This window comes from Stylophora pistillata, chromosome 5 (assembly GCF_964205215.1).
Source record: "Stylophora pistillata chromosome 5, jaStyPist1.2, whole genome shotgun sequence".
In the NCBI taxonomy this organism is placed as follows: Eukaryota; Metazoa; Cnidaria; class Anthozoa; order Scleractinia; family Pocilloporidae; genus Stylophora; species Stylophora pistillata.
Window position 1 is genome coordinate 25,815,984 of NC_142523.1, and position 17,655 is coordinate 25,833,638.

Consider the following 17,655-nt stretch of genomic DNA (forward strand, 5'->3'; position numbering starts at 1 on the left):
GGTTTACAAACTTTGCATTCCTATGTTTTTTTTAATCTCTCTTTTCCTTTCAGTTGTTTTTTAGTTTTGGTTTTCTTCCTTTTTAATGAACTGTTTTAAGATGAAGTGCTTCAGTTATTTCCTTTTTTGTCAAAAGGAGAAACAGGTGAACATTCGAATAAATTCAGTTCAACTTCAGTCGACCACTTGGATCGAAAACTAAAGAAGACCATAGAAGCAACGCTCATTTTACTAGCATTAATCTGAAATAAAGCATACAGAAGCAAATTACTCTAAAATAGATATTGGCCCAAACATGCTCAATACACAGAGATATGGTATTAACGCAACATTAATATTATGTTTGTCAAAGCTGTTTCTTGGTCAGAATTAGAATCAGTATTTGTATAATACTAAAGAATGCCTCTTAAAAACAATCAGCTTAAAATAGTTATTTAAGAACGAAAGAAAGGAGCAAAACGATGGGAAAAATTTTCACAGAATCGAAGTAATAGAGATGATGATCATCGGCGACGATTAATTATACGCGGCACCTCATCAGCAGGTTAACAACCGAATTATAAAACGAGTAACGATGTTCTCAATACTGCAGATGGAGCCAAAATAAATAACAGAAGAGTACCTTTATCAAGTTTGTTTCTCTGAGAATGAATATATTCTCGTTAAACAAAGTCGAACGTGGCTGAATATAAATATTCCTTCCGTGGTGACATAAACCAACAAAAAGGAAGACTGTGCTGTTTACTTTGCATAAGGACGTATTTCAGAATCCAATAATCACATAAGTCGATGACCTAAATTCGAATCGAGCCAATAAGAGGACACAACACTGTGGGCTTGCAACCGTCTGGAGAACTAAATTAACTCCTGCAATTAGCATATTATTATTTGTGGTATTCTTAACGTAATAATATTCAAACCAACACGTTGGAAAAGTTATAACGAGAGTTAATACGGAGTCTTATCATTATAGAGCTTGTGAAGGTTTCTTCAATCATGAAACGTTAAAGGCGTTTCAAACTAGAAATTACTTCAGAAATAAAATATTTCTAAATATGTCCCGTGAAAATAGATAGAAACGCGCATGGTAAAGATTGTTGTGCCAGGATAGAAAAAGCGAGAATGATAATAATAATTGCGATAATGACGATGATGATAAATGCAATAGTATAATAATAACAACCATCCTAAGAAAAGGAATATTAATTACCCTATAGATAAATAAGTCTCATGTAGTTTTAATGTTTTCAAAGATCACGGCCCCTCGGCATCTAACATATTGCTATCTCTGTTGCTCAAAAACTAGAATTATAACATCATCATTCTTTTAAATCAGCCAATCAAGTGAGAGACCCATGACGCTTCCAGCCCTATGGTGACAAGTAACATAACGTTTAGTGACGTCATTAGACTGTTTCAGCCGACGGCCGGCAAGAAAAAAATTTCCATTTCAAACAGTTTTAAATTATTTTTTCTTTGTTTTTCTCGTTCTGTGTCTCGTTTTTGTTTCTCGGTTTAAGTCTGTATCGTTTTGTTTTTTGACAGTTATCAGTGATTGGCAAGCGTTTAGGATGATGAAGGCGGGTCGTAATACTGTGGCCTTCCTAAATGATCGTCTGTGTCACCCCAATCGTCCCAAATGAAGCTATAGAGATCAACATAAATTTTTGGAAACCAAGGCAAAAGATCGGTAACGATTTGGACGATGGAGAAACCTTCCATCGTTCAGATGTACGACCGCCCCGATCATCTCGATCAGTACTAACTTGGTGCGCCGATCAGGATGATGCAACACTGATCAAAAGAGCATCAGTGCTTGAACTTCCCGAGTCCGCTGCATAGAAGACAAGTCTTTCGTGATCGTTGCTTTGGTCCAAATAATTTACAAGCTTCTGTGTAAGGCAGTTTTCACTGTTGAGTCGGGGGACGTCCCCTGCTAAACAATATACAAAAGGCGTAGGAGACGACGCCTAGGACTTATCGTCCTAATCCGAAAAGACAAGAACATCTAACCATTTGCAAATGTCACAGCAAAGGCAGCACGTTCCCCTCCGTTATTTTAAGACCCTGAGTGTTGGTACGGTCTAGGGCTTTAACCTTTGACCTCCCGTAAGACAGTGCGGCGCTCTACAACACCAGCTTTCTAGGCACGGTTGATAGCCGTGTAACAAGCATGAACTCTTTCTGAGATGAAGTCGAACCCCCAAGGCTGTTTACGTTTAATAAAGTAATGTAAACTTACACCTTTTCGTTATGGAAAAGCAGTTATTAACGGAAACAACCACAGCAACTGTAGGTCAGTTCAAAATTGGTGAGTTTTATTCCTTTTTTTCCCAGTTGGGGTATCTCGAACAAATCTCATTTGTTTCAAGCTCAACTCTACGCAAAATTCTGTGGACTTTCCATACAGAGGAAAGAATTCAAAAGACTAAAATAGTACATACAAAGTCCTCAATTGTTTCACGGCCCGTTATGACTGACTGTGAAGTTTGGGATAGAGGAGCATGGTCGAGCAGGATTTTGGAAAACGTTCGGCAAAAATAATCCAAGAGTTCAACAGTTTTAAATACAAAAATTGTTTTAAGAATGACTTATCTTAAATAAAATGACCTCTTGAACTGGTAACAATGGGAAAGAGAATTTAATATGATACCTATACACTAGATTTGATCAAGGGAACGAGAAATGTTTCCATCGTCACCTAAGTGATGGCTGTTTTAACACTAAATCCGTGACTTTCTTGAGTACTTCAATTATGGGACTTGTCAGGGAAAACTTGGTGGAAAGCTTCCTCTTTACCACTGGCTTTCTGATGTAATATCTGCAACATTTATGAGACAACAAAAAATATTGATGGCAATGATTCATTAGAGATTTAAAGTTTCACCTGTCTAATCTGCCCTTTCATTTCTTCTGCCCCTAATCATTTACTCTACGACAGTAATTTAAATGTTGATCATTTCTGCTTGGGATTACAAAACAAATCTTCTTCAAATCATTTAACAGCCTGTATACGTTTTGTTTTGTTTTGTTTTTGGATTTGTCTCGTATTTTTTCACTGTTAATTTTCATGTACTTTTTTTAAGAGAGTGAAGTAACGTATATGTGCACGATCCTTCGCAGTAAAGCACTATTTGAGCAATAGTGAAAATCAGACCTGAAAAAAATTTCAGGCCTGTACGGGATTCGAACCACTGACCTCTGCGATACTAGTGCAGCGCTCTACCAATTGAGCTAACAAGCCAACTGGGAGCAGGCCATCAAATTAATTCGACATAAACCCGTTGATGATAAATCAAACAACAACAAACATATGAAACATATGTATGAACTGCGGTTATGAAACGTATATGTGCACGATCCTTCGCAGTAAAGCACTATTTGAGCAATAGAGTGAAGTAAGTTTTTGATTACTACAACTCCGATATGTCCCCTCTCATAAACCTCTGAATAATTCCCTTTTCCTCGTCTGCAAGCCTTTGTAATTGATAGATCTTCTATAGTATCTCAAAACGCTTACTATAAGTTATCAAATATTACAACTGCAACAACAACTTCGGGAAAAATGGTACTGCACTATCATACCTAAATTCCTCTGCGTATCCAACTCGGATCTGATTCGCAACCACTGTACCATATTCCAGAAAATTACTGAGCAGGTAAAGTTGTCGGTAAAGAAGAACAGCTTCGGCGGGAGAGAGATATCGGCCAGAAGATGATACTAACAACGTTAAACGTTCCATGATTCTCTGTACACAATATTTCTGAAAATAGAAGGAAGAATATCAACCTTTGATTGTGAGACGCTGCTGTTGTCATTGGATTAAGGTCGTTCCTAAGATCCCTTAACCCTTCACCATTCAGATTGACCAGCAGCTAGTTTCTCCCAACATTGTCGGTGCTAAATCAAACATTAAGGTCACGAGAATAAAGGATAATGGTTGCCGACTAAAGAAGCGCAATAAGAAATGTAGAAAGAACACTCTGGAGAATATGCATACTGATGTTGTAAAAGTTTTACGGGTTAAGATACGCACTAACCAACGTTAACAGATGTTAGTAAAAATCTACCGGCGTTCCATCACTAGTTCTGCTATCTGATTGGCCAACTTACTCGCCTGTAGCCTGAAAATGTGCGTTTGTAACCAAAAAAAAATTGAAAAAGACGAGTCTGTCTTGTTTTGACTTAAGAGTTTTAGATGACTAGAAGAAGCAAACTGTAAAGCATTTAGAATATTTCCGTTGTTCTCATCAACCATCAGGCGACGTGAAATTTGTGTTCACAATTTAGTTGCTAAATTAAATTGGTCATGGTCGCATACTATTGGAACTTTGCTTATTTTAAGTCGGTTGGGTATTTTCGTGTTCTATTGGAAAAGAAACGTTGTTGAATTCGTCAATTCCTCAAATTTTCTAAGTGGCAGCAAACCAAGCTGAAACGTTTCCTTTGAAGACACAGATTGACCAAAGTATGAACGAATAGACCGTAAATGTCAATCCCCGCCGTAAAGAAGGAAAACTGTTTTTTGCACGTTCCGAATAGAGCGGGTAGAAGTTTAGGAAAAGTGCCTTTCGCTACCTCGAAACGGATTGCAGTTGCATAAACTTTAAAATATTTGGTTAATCTTTTTGTCCAATGATATTATCTCAATTTGTATTTCTCTTTGTTTCGATAATTCTTGGAATGAGCATTCTTTTCTAAATGTTTGCTTCTATTTTGCCTCAACCCGTTGACTGCCATGAGTGACCTAGACAGAATTTCTCCTTACCATGTCAGTACAACATCAGCAGACAAGCGATGAGAATAAAGAAAAGTAAATCCGCAATGCGTACATGTGTGTCTTACGCAATTTAGCTGCTTTTAGTGTCTGGTGTCATAATGAGCTTCTTCTAGCTAATAATCTGATTATGGTTAGATAGTTTTCAATATTTTTCTTGCTCATCGATAAAAAACAAGATAACTAGCATACAAAATAGTGCTGAAATGTTCATTAAAGTTGAGGGTTGAGGGTTAATTGCCAAACTTTGTTGTGGAGGTCTCATTTCGACAACAAAGGTTACACTTGTAACATGAAGATTTTAGGTACTGAAAAAAACCTCAGCACTATATCACACAGTGGCCTGATAGATTCAGTCATGATTTGTTTACGTAACAAAGTGGAATTGGGTTCTGAAGTTTCTAGGTTAATCTTCTCTTCCAAGGCAACTGATGTCAAATTAACTCCAGGGAAGCATGATATGAATATTTTTGGCATTTTGTGTACCAGTACATGAGGAGCATGATGTAATCTACACTAGAAGCCATTGGGAGCTTGATTTGGTTTGAATGTATGACTAGTTTTCCACAATACATACATGTAAGCATAGGTTTTCATTTATTATAATTATTTTTTTGTTTTGATTGTATTTTCAGTAAACAACACAGAAAAATTCAGTTAAGGTAGGTATAGATATGGGGTTGCAAAGGGAAGAATTCTTAGGAAAAAAATAGGTGTATAACAAGATCAGAACACAAGCAATATTTTAATGAATCATGTGTTGAGTAGTACATTACACTGACACTGCTAATAAGTTTTTAACCCAATAAGATTTACAATTTTACCGGGAGGTTTATTTGACAGAAGGTTTATCATAGATAGAATTTCACCATAATAGATTTCAGGAACAGTAATCAGAGATATGATGACGCAAACATAACAGGGTTCAATGTACAGGTAAGCTAGTGCATAATAGTATCATGATTTAAAGTATCAGAATTTTTAAGCTTTTCTCATTATTGAAATTGTAATTTCATGCCTGTGTGTTTCCCAAATTCAAGCTGTGTGGAGACATGAAATGAATAGGTGAACTTGACATCGTCTTGTAAATGGTCAACTTGACATTGTATCAAAATTTGCTTTCAGCTGAAATCTTACTCAGGAATGCAGTTTTGTTATTTTTTTTCAATATACCTAAAATTTATCCAGGCTTTTGTTTATTTTGGTCAGCTAAAGGGTGCATCAATCAGCACAACCTCCTTTGTATAAGTCTGATTGGTTTCCAGTGTGATCTAATTTACATTTGTGACTCAGTTTTGCACTAGTAATACATGGAAAAGGTATCTAGCTGTTTTCAGCCAATCAAGAGTGTAATATTTCATGTATATCAGTGTTGCGATGAATTACCTTAACCCAAATAGACTACCGGTATCAAATAAATAACTTGGATCATGACATACTGCAGTTTACACTTTGTGTAAGCCACACAAAAAAAACTAATTAGTTGATCCAATACCAAATTCTCAGATCAAACATCATAAGAATTGTTTGGCTGACAGTAATGAGAATTACTAATGAGATCATGGGAGTGAAAGAGTTAAGGAAGGTTTGTCTGTGAATTTGAAATTTTTGAGCTCATATAGATTGAATTTAAACACTCGAATCACCTAAAAAGCCTGAACCCCTCAAACAAGCAATTTTTGAAAGACCAAGCAAAATACTTGATGTCCTCAAGTGAAATACTCACTGCTTGTTCTTGAGCTTCAACAATCTGTATGAGCCAAAAAATGTTTAGGACATTGTCTTCTACTGAAAAGCAGTTGGCCTGAAATAACAAGAAACATAATCTCATAAAGTTATCATAAATTCAGTCCAGCTACTAAACATCGTTCACTATAAGAATATTAGGATGAGTTACACGGTCAACCCTGCATCAAAGTTAACAATGAGTGACTAGCACCTGATTTCTCCTTACGATGTCATCCCTGACTCATATATTAGAGTCACGAGAATGTAGGAAATGATCACCAACTAAAGAAGCTCTTGACTGTTTAACAAATTCTCCTTGTCATGAGCTTAGGAAACGTGTAAAGAAACAAAAATCTTAATAAACAACGCTGCGCATAACATCCATATTTATATTCTCCATTTCTCTATACATGTCCTGTGATACTGGCAAGGAGAACTTGTTTGACAATCACCTAAAAGTTCAATTTAGGGGAGGTAGTTTCAGGAGAAATGAGTTGTTAGTCAGGAGTTAATGGTATTCAAACCTAACCTGATGCAGAGTACACATCAGTTCAAACAGAAGCGAAGTAGCATTGTCCAGAACTTCTCTCAATAATTTATCAGTCTGAAAAGAAACAGAAAGTACATTATATATAACTAATAACAGCACATGTCTCATTACATTTTTTTTGGTACAGAGGCATCCTTATGAGAATTACTTGGCGAGAAATTATTTCTAGAATTAGATTCCTTTAAGTCCCATGCAAAGGTGAGCAGGTACTGATACTTAAGTATCCTGGTGCCGATGTGGAAGTCCTGCCTTCCAATGAGAACCCAGGAGTCCACATACAGAAAATCACCATGAAGTGAACCCGCAGAGGATATAAATGGAGGACAACACAAAAAGTCCCTGGGGTTTTTGATAAAGAGCATCTGCAACACATTATATTTTATTTTTTTTCGTTAACACTTCATCGCCCCAAAGGTGAGGAGTCACTATATAGGATGGGGCATGAGCCCGAGTTGGTTCGGTCATGCGCAGTTTAGTAAACTTACGACTTGTTAGTTGTGTCCTTGCTTATTTTGTTTGTGATACAACTAGGATGGACTGTAGCAACAGTGCACCCTTGTAGATGTATTTGAAAACAATAACCCTGCCTCTTGTTCCCTATCTCCCACTGTAAACATGTTCTTGTCAGCTCCTGACAACAACAGTTGAGCTGCTGGAGAGATACCAACTGGTTGCTGTGATGTGGTTAAAGGATGAAGAACAATGCATTTGAGAAGATCTTGATAGCTTGTCCTGTGTAAAAAGAAAGCACTTCAACTGAGCCAGTGTCTGGAAAATTAACAGAGTGACTTGTGTACAAATAATATTTTGACTAGCCTGCTTGCGGGCAGTAGTTTGTGTTTTAAAGTGCGAGATTCAGCTCGGCGAATATTCAGTCCAGGTTCAAGCCCTGCATAGCCAGGAACATTGTGTTGTTCTTAGGCAAGACACTTTACTCTCGTCACTTCATATTGCTGCGGAAACTGGAGTTAAGTGCCTACCTGAAGGGGCCTTGGAATCTTCCAGCAAAACATGTGATAAAGGTTGTTGTAAAGTAGTCACTTACAATAATTAAGATGCCTCAGCATCACCAACTTACTTGTGTGCTTTTATGACCATCAATCGTGTGGATAGAATGTCTGTCTCACGAAACAGACATACAAGTGTCTTCAACAACACCACAACAAAGCTGCAAATGATTAAAAGAAAAATTTTAACCAAACCTGAAAGTACAAAGTTCCAGAGGGGGATTAGCGGGATTTCCGAAAATCGAAAGAAATTACCGCACAAAATTTACGTCCAATCGGGAGCAAGTAATTGTGCCAGGATAAGTGCTATTTTAAATGACCATATTTTTATGGAAAGAAAGTACTTGTATGAGTGACAGCAAGATTATTAACAACAGCTGCTGAGGGCCCAAAATAATTTCCAAAGAAATAAAACTCACTTTGAACTCTTTTACATCTTATGGTCTCATTTGCTGTCTTCTTCGCTTTCTCACTGTCTCAACCATACAGACTAGACTAGACACCCTGTATCCCCCCTTAAGTTGGAAAAAGGGGTCCACTGGGCCCTCTTTGACCAATTTCCTAGAATAAAAACCGTCAGTGCAAAGTGCATTTAATTTGCCAAAAAAAAAAGGAAATTCAACCGCTAATAGAACTGAGTTACAGGAGAGCAAATATTTTCTGTTCCACATGACCCAACTCAGCATTAAGCATTTTATCAACATGATTGTGGCTCTATTTCTATCTTCAGGGTTTGTACACTTTTTCAGGCCAAAGATTCAAGGACTTTTCAAGGACTTTCCAGGACCCTACTTAGAAATTTCAAGGACTTTTTGTAATGTCAATTTTACTTCAAAACCACGAGAAACAACTATGTTTTGGGTTTACCGATGGTGCAAAACAAGAGCAGATATTTTTCGATGTTGTTCAATAAAAAGTCAAGGACTTTCAAGGACCCTAAACAAAATTCAAGTACTTTCAAGGCCTTGAAATTGGCCTCCTGAAATTCAAGGGTTTTCAAGGGTTTTCAAGACGCGTACGAACCCTGTATCTTTCTAGTTTTAGTCGCAGCTCGCTTTTCCAACCCCTGCTCGCATAATCTCATGCAGCCCTCATAGGGATATTTTTCATTTGCCGCAACCAGTTTCCCCAGGCTTATTGGATTCAATATGCACTACCCTCATATCCTACACTGCACCTTTCAAAAGTTTTAAGTCAAACTATAAGTAGCATCTTTTGTGCTCTTCGCAAGGTTCCTTTGTCGAGTTCATCACCTTCTTAGTATTATTGACAGACAAGAGCCAGCCATTTTGAAATGTAGCACCCGTGCTTAGTATAATTGTCACGTGCGAGGTGATTATAGCGAGATAGATCACAATCCCTGACTAATCAGAGCGCAAAAATCTCTTTCATCATCAGTGTAATTATTCTAATTTTCAAAATGTTGCACAGAGCAACATGGGTGATATGAAAATAACACTTACTCAAGCTTATCCTCTCTATTGCTTCCTTTCTTTTGCGATGATTGGCTGTGGGATTGAGGCTGTATTGCTGTAGTTGACCCACCATGAACACAAAGAGATCTGCTGACTTAAGTTGAACTGCAATCAATATTTGAAGCCAAGGATCCAGATGGGAAACCATAAAACATGTAGTGTAAGGAGGGCACTATGGTGTAAAACCAATCAGAGAAGGGGATTATGTTCCACCGTCACCATATTGGATGCTATTCCAGCCATATAATGGGTTAGTTTGCACCACATGTTACAAAATACTCTTCTCTAATGGTCAAGCAGCACAGTGCCCCGTTATACTGTCAACTGAAAGGAAAGTCATAATTTAAAACACTGGGCTGTTATTCAGACTACCTTCAAAGTCAACTTTATTGTTTACAGTCTGGTGCGTAAACATTCAAGGAAATGCGATTGCAATGAACAAATTGGGAAGCATATTAGTGAGTATTCCCTAGATGGTACAAGTGCTTCAATGCCTTTTATGAGTAACATTTTCCTTTCCGTCCGACTTATCAACAGCTCAGATCAAGCAAATCTACTGCTGCTGCTCGTTATTCGATAAATTTTCACAGCGATGCGACATGTGTACATGTAGCATGATAGCTTTTTTGACTGACGTGTAAATTTTCCATTGTCAATTTATTCCTTTTTCAAGCCGAAAAGTTCTTTGTTTTACACAACAATGTAACACATAGGAAACTTATAGCTCACAACAACAAAGTCGTGCATTCGTTTTCGTCCATGCAAGCACAAAAAAAAATCGTATGTGCATGTCTGACTACCGTGCATCTGAGCATATGAAATGTGTCTGTGTCGTTAACTTACATCTGAGTGGTAGTGTACCGTACCTTCTAAAAGTATTTTTTTCAGTTAAAACTCTTCTCTGCGGCCGTAAAAAGCTCCTGGATGAGAATAAATGTCTTCTCCATGATATGCGATTGAAGGATTTCTGTCTTCAGCTGATTAAACAGGGGCAATAACTGTGAACTGAAAAAGAATATGAGAATAACATTAAGGACTCAAATCTAACTAATATTCAGCAGCCATGAGCCCTCAATTTATATTTTTTTTTTTGCTGTGGGCTGTTTGCTCCACACAAGCCGGGTTCTCTTAAAACTGGACAGTGACCTGAGGCTAGGCAATACAGCTGCAAATTCTATTAGTAATAAAAATGCACCTGTTTTAAATATTAGCAAAGTGTTTCCTGAGGAGAGTTTTTACATGTACTTAAGTGAAAAAGAGAACACAATTGTACATGGAAAAAAAATAAAAAAAAGACAGAACTCAAACGACAAATACATGTAAATAGATAAATCAGCATCAATTGCATAAAAGGAAAATCAACAATCAACTAGTCGTTTGACCAAGTTGCATTTATTTGACAGACCTTCTGTCCCCAACTTTTCAATATCAGCGTTTTATTAAATAAATGTATGTAATACTTACTTGTCAACTTTGTTTCATCCGGTGGGTGAAGTTGGTGTGGAACTCCTTCGACCGTGACGGAGTGTAGATTTCTGAAGAGAGAGGCAATCAAAATTTATAATCAATTAACCCTAAAAATTATTTACATTACAAGTGTACAACACAGCTATCATGTGCAAGAGATTTCTTTCTTTGGACCTAAGTTTTGATAACAAGATTCACATGTCCTGTCTGTTCATCACTTGAAGCTAGTAAAAACAGTGCTGGTTAAGCCAACCAAAACACCTGACTAGTGTAACACCTTTACATGGCTAGTTTTTAACTACCCTATTTTATCAAAATCCCTAGTTGAAAATCCTTCTATTACTGAGACTCTCGAAGAAAATTCAGGGCTCAACATCAACGGTAGCTAACTAGCCACAGACTAGTAGAAATTCAGTTTTGGCTAGTGGTGTTTGATTTCCACTCGCCAGTTTGGCTAGTAAAGAAACTGAAACAGTTGTAACATCTAAGTTTTCACTTGGCTAATTAGTTGAAAAGTTAATGTTGATACTGAAATATGTTCAGCAGAAATTTGTTTCGACACAGTTTAAGGAGAATGGAAAACAAACTGTTACAAAAGCAGCTTTACATGTGTGAATCAAGTTCATTTTCAAAATGTGCAGAAAGGTTAATGGACTGTAATTTTTCTAATGCCAACAGTGTACACATAGGCAATATAATCTGATTAGTTCCCAGTCTTGCACATAATCTGACGAAACAACATGGCTCCACAATAACCTGGTGGCCCCTTATATCTTTATAGCTCTAAATTTCAAACTTATTGTAAGCCCTTGAGACATGAGGGTTAGTTTACTAAGACTACACAAAGTACAGCGTGTAGCTCTTTCATGCGAGGAAGCCCAAACTGCCATAATCTGAACTGGTTGCTCATAACGGCATTTTCTGTGCTGAAGCCTGTTTTCCAGATGTACATGTCGGGAAAAGCCCCTATGATTCCCATTTTCACTGTTTCCTAACTGTCCCAAAGTTTTGAGACAAATAATTATAGAGGTTGTAGAAAGTGGATGCTGCACCAACACATCCCACAATTCTGTGATGATCAACAATCACTTGCTACATGTATATTTGGAAACTTCAATTTTCACTGTTAAAGAGTTCAACAGTAATTTTGGCTCACTACCAGTCCTTCAGTTGCTTAGCAAATCAGTACCCTCGAATCACAGATATCTTTGAATTTACCGAAATGTTCGCAAAATCTGGGACGAATGCGAAACAAAATTACCAGTCACCATTGATTTTCCCAATTTTTTGTCTAAAGAGTTAAAGTTCAGTAAATAGAGCATGTAGAACTTTGTTAACACACATGATGCACACCCACACAGCTTACTAAAAAGGAAAAAAAAAAGAACTTACCGAAATGCAATTGTTCCAGGCGCTTTTAAGATGCATATACATTGGTGATTTTTCTGAAAGGATGTATAAGTCCATTTCCATCAATTCAAATTTCTTGTTAGCAGAATAATTGCCTCCATCATCAGAATTATAGTCCAACTCTTCCCCACTGTCTACAGAGCCATTACTGTCACTTCTGTAACGACTCCTCCCATATGGACTACTAGCGGAATCCACTGACTTTTGTCTGTTAAAACTAGTTGATGAATCCTGGTAAGAAATTTCAAGTTCACTACTGCTAGAGCTACAATTTAATTCATCATAGTCATTGTTAGTTCTCATCTAGTGTGAAGCCAACGATTTCTTTCTTCTTTGCTTAGCAACACTTCCCGATTTCAATCTTGCGCTTTAACTAGACCGCACGATCATTGATTGATGACCAGGTGGAGGTGGCGGAAGGAGTCGCCTGCTCCGAGGAGATGTAGAAACAGCTCCAATATTACTAGCTGACCCTGAATACAATTTGCTGCCGTGTTCATGCCTCAGATGTCGGAGATCAGGGTCTGAGGCACTTCAATGAAGACTGGTTGTCTGTACTGAGAGATGCTGCGTCGTGACTGGCTGGCTTTCTACACGTCCCATAGATGTTTTAGATTTTAAGGTTACCTCCCACTTGGGGTGCTGTATCCACTCTTAAAACTGGAGAAGTACTGAGAACGGAAGATGATTGGAGAGCTAACTTCAATGGTGAATTGTTTTCACTAGGTGGAATGGCTATCGATTGGCTTGATGCCATTTGCTTAAAAATCTTTTTGTAAACTATCAGAATGTGTTGGTTTTTGGTCTTCAAATCTCCTCTAAGAAATTCTGCAACATCATAAATCTAGAAGAAAAATTATCATGTATTAAAGAGTAATCATTAAATTTTTTTAAAATAGCCTGTTTTCTGATCAACAATTTCAAGGATTCTTTTATCACTTATTTAGAATAGTCCATCATTACCTGCAATTATTCAAAGATAATTATTGTTTTTACTTTCTCTTGGGATTTACAATCATCTTGACAGATTAATTAATCAAAAAAAATTCCAAAGCTGGATTTTGCATAGGAAATACAAAGTGTATTACAGGTTACTCAGATATAGGAAATGCCAAAAGAAAATCAGTGTAAGCACTGAGGTTAGATTCTTCAAGTGCTGGATACCAGAACATTAGTCATTATGGATTATTTCATTAATTTACAGATATCAATTTTCCAATTAAAAATGCTTATAAAAACAAGTCTCTGTAAGAATCAAACATCTTGGGAAATGAAAATTTTCAACCCCTCTTCAACCCTTGCACGCAGTTAGGCACTCAGGGGGAATGCACAAAAATACTCTTTTTAAAGATTGCAGCACTCTTGTTGCCACGGTAACAACGGCTGCTTGATTGAGGCCTGGGGCCTCATTCCCATGCAAAAACATTTAAAAAAAGAGTAAAGTGTTGATTTCTGTATCTCAAGCTAAATACAACATTACAGATGGGTACTTCTGCCATATACAGCGACATCATTTATCTTGACTTTGATACCTTCAATTTACCCAGAGAGTGAATGTGAACACACCAATAGATTATTTATCTTGGTACAGTTTCGATAATTTTTTTGGTCTCAGACAAACGAAGCGTGCAAGGCTTGGAAAGAATATTATGTTATGAGCAATATCCCGAAGAGATATCTCACCTCTGGTTGTCATCTTTTAAAAAAATTGACTAGCCTTTGTGAAGGGCTGCTTGAGGTAACTACAGACATATCGTCTTCAAATCGTGTGCATACCATCCAGATTCCGAGCGCTGCAACTTCTTTCACGGGAATTTGAGCAATTTGACATCCTCTGTAGATACACTGGCTGATCTACACGCAACTATCTCATCACCAGTAATTTGTCATAAACGTGTACGTTATCACGATGGCGTGACGCTGTATTTCTCCATAAAGTTTCCCTCGGTCGCTCCAAAGAAGACGAGAAATGGACATTTTTCTATATTTCATCAGATCTCCGCGCATTCTGAAATAAAATAAAACCAACAAACATAAAGAGAAGAGGAGGACTTTGGTTGAATGCGACAGAGCTGAATAATAAAATTTCTCACGTCAGAGGCTATGCGGTTAACAACGCGGGCTCAAGTGTCCTAGGTCTAAAATATAGCGAACCGGAAATTAATAAAGGCTGACTTTTAAAACCGAAGAACTCTGTTTTCGCCGAAGGCATTTTCCTATTTCCAGAGGTTTTAAGAAGAAAATTAATTTTTGAAATTTTTTAGGGGGTGTACCAAGTTTTTGGAGGTTGTTCTGTAAAAGAAAAGCGGCAAGGAAAGTGACGCTTCAAAGCGGAGGATTCTCTTGTCTTATGGTAGCTGTATTAAATCATCCCCCTGGAGCAGATATCAACATCCGTGAGCATTTGTTTAACTCTCTGGCCCGGGCTAAATCTATTTACCCGAACTGTGCGCTTATTTAAGTCAGCGATTTTAACCGCCTCGATGTCACGCGGCTTATGAGGGATTTTCATCTTGGGAACGTGTCCACGTGAGATCCAAGCAATATCAAAATTTGAGTCTACATGGTACCCTCCAGAATTTGATACTATTTTGTGTACATACTGGTATTAGTCATAACCAGGAGCCCATCACTTGTCTTAGCTAACCGCATCCCGGTTAGCTCAATAGATAGAGCGCTGGACTGTTGTGCGGGAGATCGAGGGAGTTCAAGCCCTGGCCGGACCAACACTCAAGGTCTTAAAATAATTGAGAAGAATATGCTACCTTTCTGAAGTTGAAGAAATGGTTAGATATTCTAGTCTTCTCGGATAGGGACGAATAAATGGAGGTCCCGTCTCCTACAGGGTTAGGGGTAAGAGACGTTAATTTCCCACGCACGAGATTACTGTGTGATGGATGTCCTCCCCTGGGGTGGGTTGAGTGGGATTTATTGGGTGGACTACTCGCATGGTTCGCATATGTTCCGTTCTAGTCCTACCCTACTGCGGGAATGCATTGAAAATGGTTAGAAAAAGAAAAGTTAAGAACCTGCCAAATATCTTTTCCAACGTCCGAACAGTTCACGAGATACAGTGGTTCGAGTGAGATGACACAATTTTTAGTAGAATCGCATCATTGAATAAAATCTCGCATTCTGATTGGCTAACGAAGCGAGGTATTTAGCATGGAATTGCGAGTTGAAAACGAGGCTATGTGAAATTGTTTCGCATCTACGTCACTAAGAACAAAAACTATCGTCAAATAATTTGTTACAAAGTTTGGTTTCTAAGTCAATCTAAAATGTTTTCAAAACCATTGTCAATTTCTATTAAGAGCAAAAACGAAAAAAGCGTTTTCAAAGTGAGCTTGAGGTTCTTCCTAGTTTTGAACTGAACTTCAAATTCTTGGAGAGGCATGAAAAACCTCTTTCGCTTGAGACAACCCGAAAGCGAGAAAATCCTCTGAACACGGCCCAGAAAAAACAGTCTCCGAGCTAACAAGTCACACCTACCCGGGTTCAATGTCCATCTGCAGCCATAATCTTTTAGAAAAACAAGAAAGGATGTCAAGCAAGTTGGTTGGGTTTTCACTCGTACTACTACGACTGTCACAGCTACGCCAGCGACGGTCCACGCACTAAAGGCTTTGCCAGAAATTTATGTCAACAGCCTTGCACTTCCATCAGTAGTTGGCAATAACACAACATCAATGAATAACTGCATTGATGATCTAGCAGTAAGAGTTCTAGGTGGATTGTTCACCAATGTATTGTCCAACAACTCTCCAGTGAATATCTCCATCAACTATTAAACTCTCAGTCGAATACTTACCCCAGCGATTCAGCTAATAGCAGTCGCCTGTAGTGAATTTCTACAAATAAAAAGATTAAAGTTTCACTTTTCATGAAACACCTCTTTGTTTTTAAAGGAATAAAAAAATCGATCAATACAAGTAGTTGCACTTCAAGGCACTTACCTTATACGCTGTGTCTATGTCCGGCAGCCGAACAGTGTTTTCAAAATACTCCGTGTCCGGTAGTCAATTTCTTTTTAATTTTCTGTTAATAATAACAAAGCCTTCTTTATATGGCTGAAAACTTCACTATCTCCACCGTAGTGTGAGTTTTTGTGAGCTCGGCAACCGGTATGCCGGTATTCATAACTTTGAAGTTCGCCGCGAGCTTCTGGACAGGAAATTTAAAATACTCCGTGTCCGGCAGTCGAATATTTTCCCGAATATTAAGTCATTACACTCAATATATTCAAGATATACCATCCTAGGCGGTGTTAGTTGTTTTATTATTATAATTATATTTTTCTTCTTATGTATTTTTTAAAAGCAAAATGCTTCCTTCGTTTGTTTTCCTCATTATTTTTATCATTTTTCAAGAAGAAAATCGCGTGAGTGTTCAAATACAAGCTGTTAGCTGACTTACCCTAAGGAAAGAAGATGGGCAAGCAGGAGTGGGGTGGGGAGAAGGTAAACACTTTAACTCCCAACGTCTGATTGTTCCCCACTAATTGCTGCTTACAGGGGTGGGGTGGGGGGAAGGTAAACCATTTAACTCCCAAGGTCTGATTGTTAACTCTCCACTCCAAGTGCTACAAACAGGGGTGGGGTGGAGAGAAGGTAAACCCTTTAACTCTCAAGGTCTGATTGTTACCTCTCCCCTCTAAGTGCTGCATACAGGGGTGGGGTGGGGGTAGGGTAAGCCCTTTAACTCCTAAAGTCTGATTGTTACCTCTCCCCTCTAAGTGCTACATATTTCTCTGTAAAGTAAATACAATAATTCGATGTTATATTGATATAACAACTTCGAATTTCTACCTGATGAGTTTGAGTATTCTCATTACCTGTTTCCTGGATAACGTATGCATATTGTTGGGAGAATTTTCAAAGTAATCACTTCTGGGAGTTCAAGTTAACCAATCTCTCTTCCCCTTGGTTACCTTTTTTAAAAGGACTAAATACATAAAAAACAACAACAATAACAGTACGTGGTTGGTTTCCGGCGTTTCGTCTTCACAATGACTCTTCAAATAATTTCGGGCATTTTCAGACAAGATCGTTGAGCGTCGCGCTCGGAGTCTCGTTCGCAAACATCTGTTGATACCTTGAACTATGTAAAAATGACTGTACTCTTATGAAATAGAGACCAAATGACAGAAATAAAGAGCAAAATAGAGAAAGGTTCTGTTAATCTTTACGTAGATATGTTTGAAATCTTCCGTTGCTGCCAATCTCGTGCAGTCAGTTCTG

General features: G+C 37.9%; 1 pseudogene across 1 annotated transcript; it reads right to left on the reverse strand.

Annotated features, from left to right (window-relative positions):
• Window positions 1–2,297: 2,297 nt before the first annotated feature.
• On the reverse strand, window positions 2,298–14,520 carry LOC148731064 (uncharacterized protein C12orf56 homolog; annotated as a pseudogene). Its single transcript, XR_016001068.1, has 11 exons — window positions 14,192–14,520; window positions 12,398–13,259; window positions 11,003–11,073; window positions 10,405–10,543; window positions 9,527–9,632; window positions 8,135–8,224; window positions 7,644–7,788; window positions 7,036–7,110; window positions 6,505–6,582; window positions 3,586–3,764; window positions 2,298–2,821 (listed from the first exon to the last, which is right to left on the reverse strand). The product of XR_016001068.1 is annotated as an uncharacterized protein C12orf56 homolog (transcript).
• Between the last annotated feature and the right edge of the window lie 3,135 nt (window positions 14,521–17,655).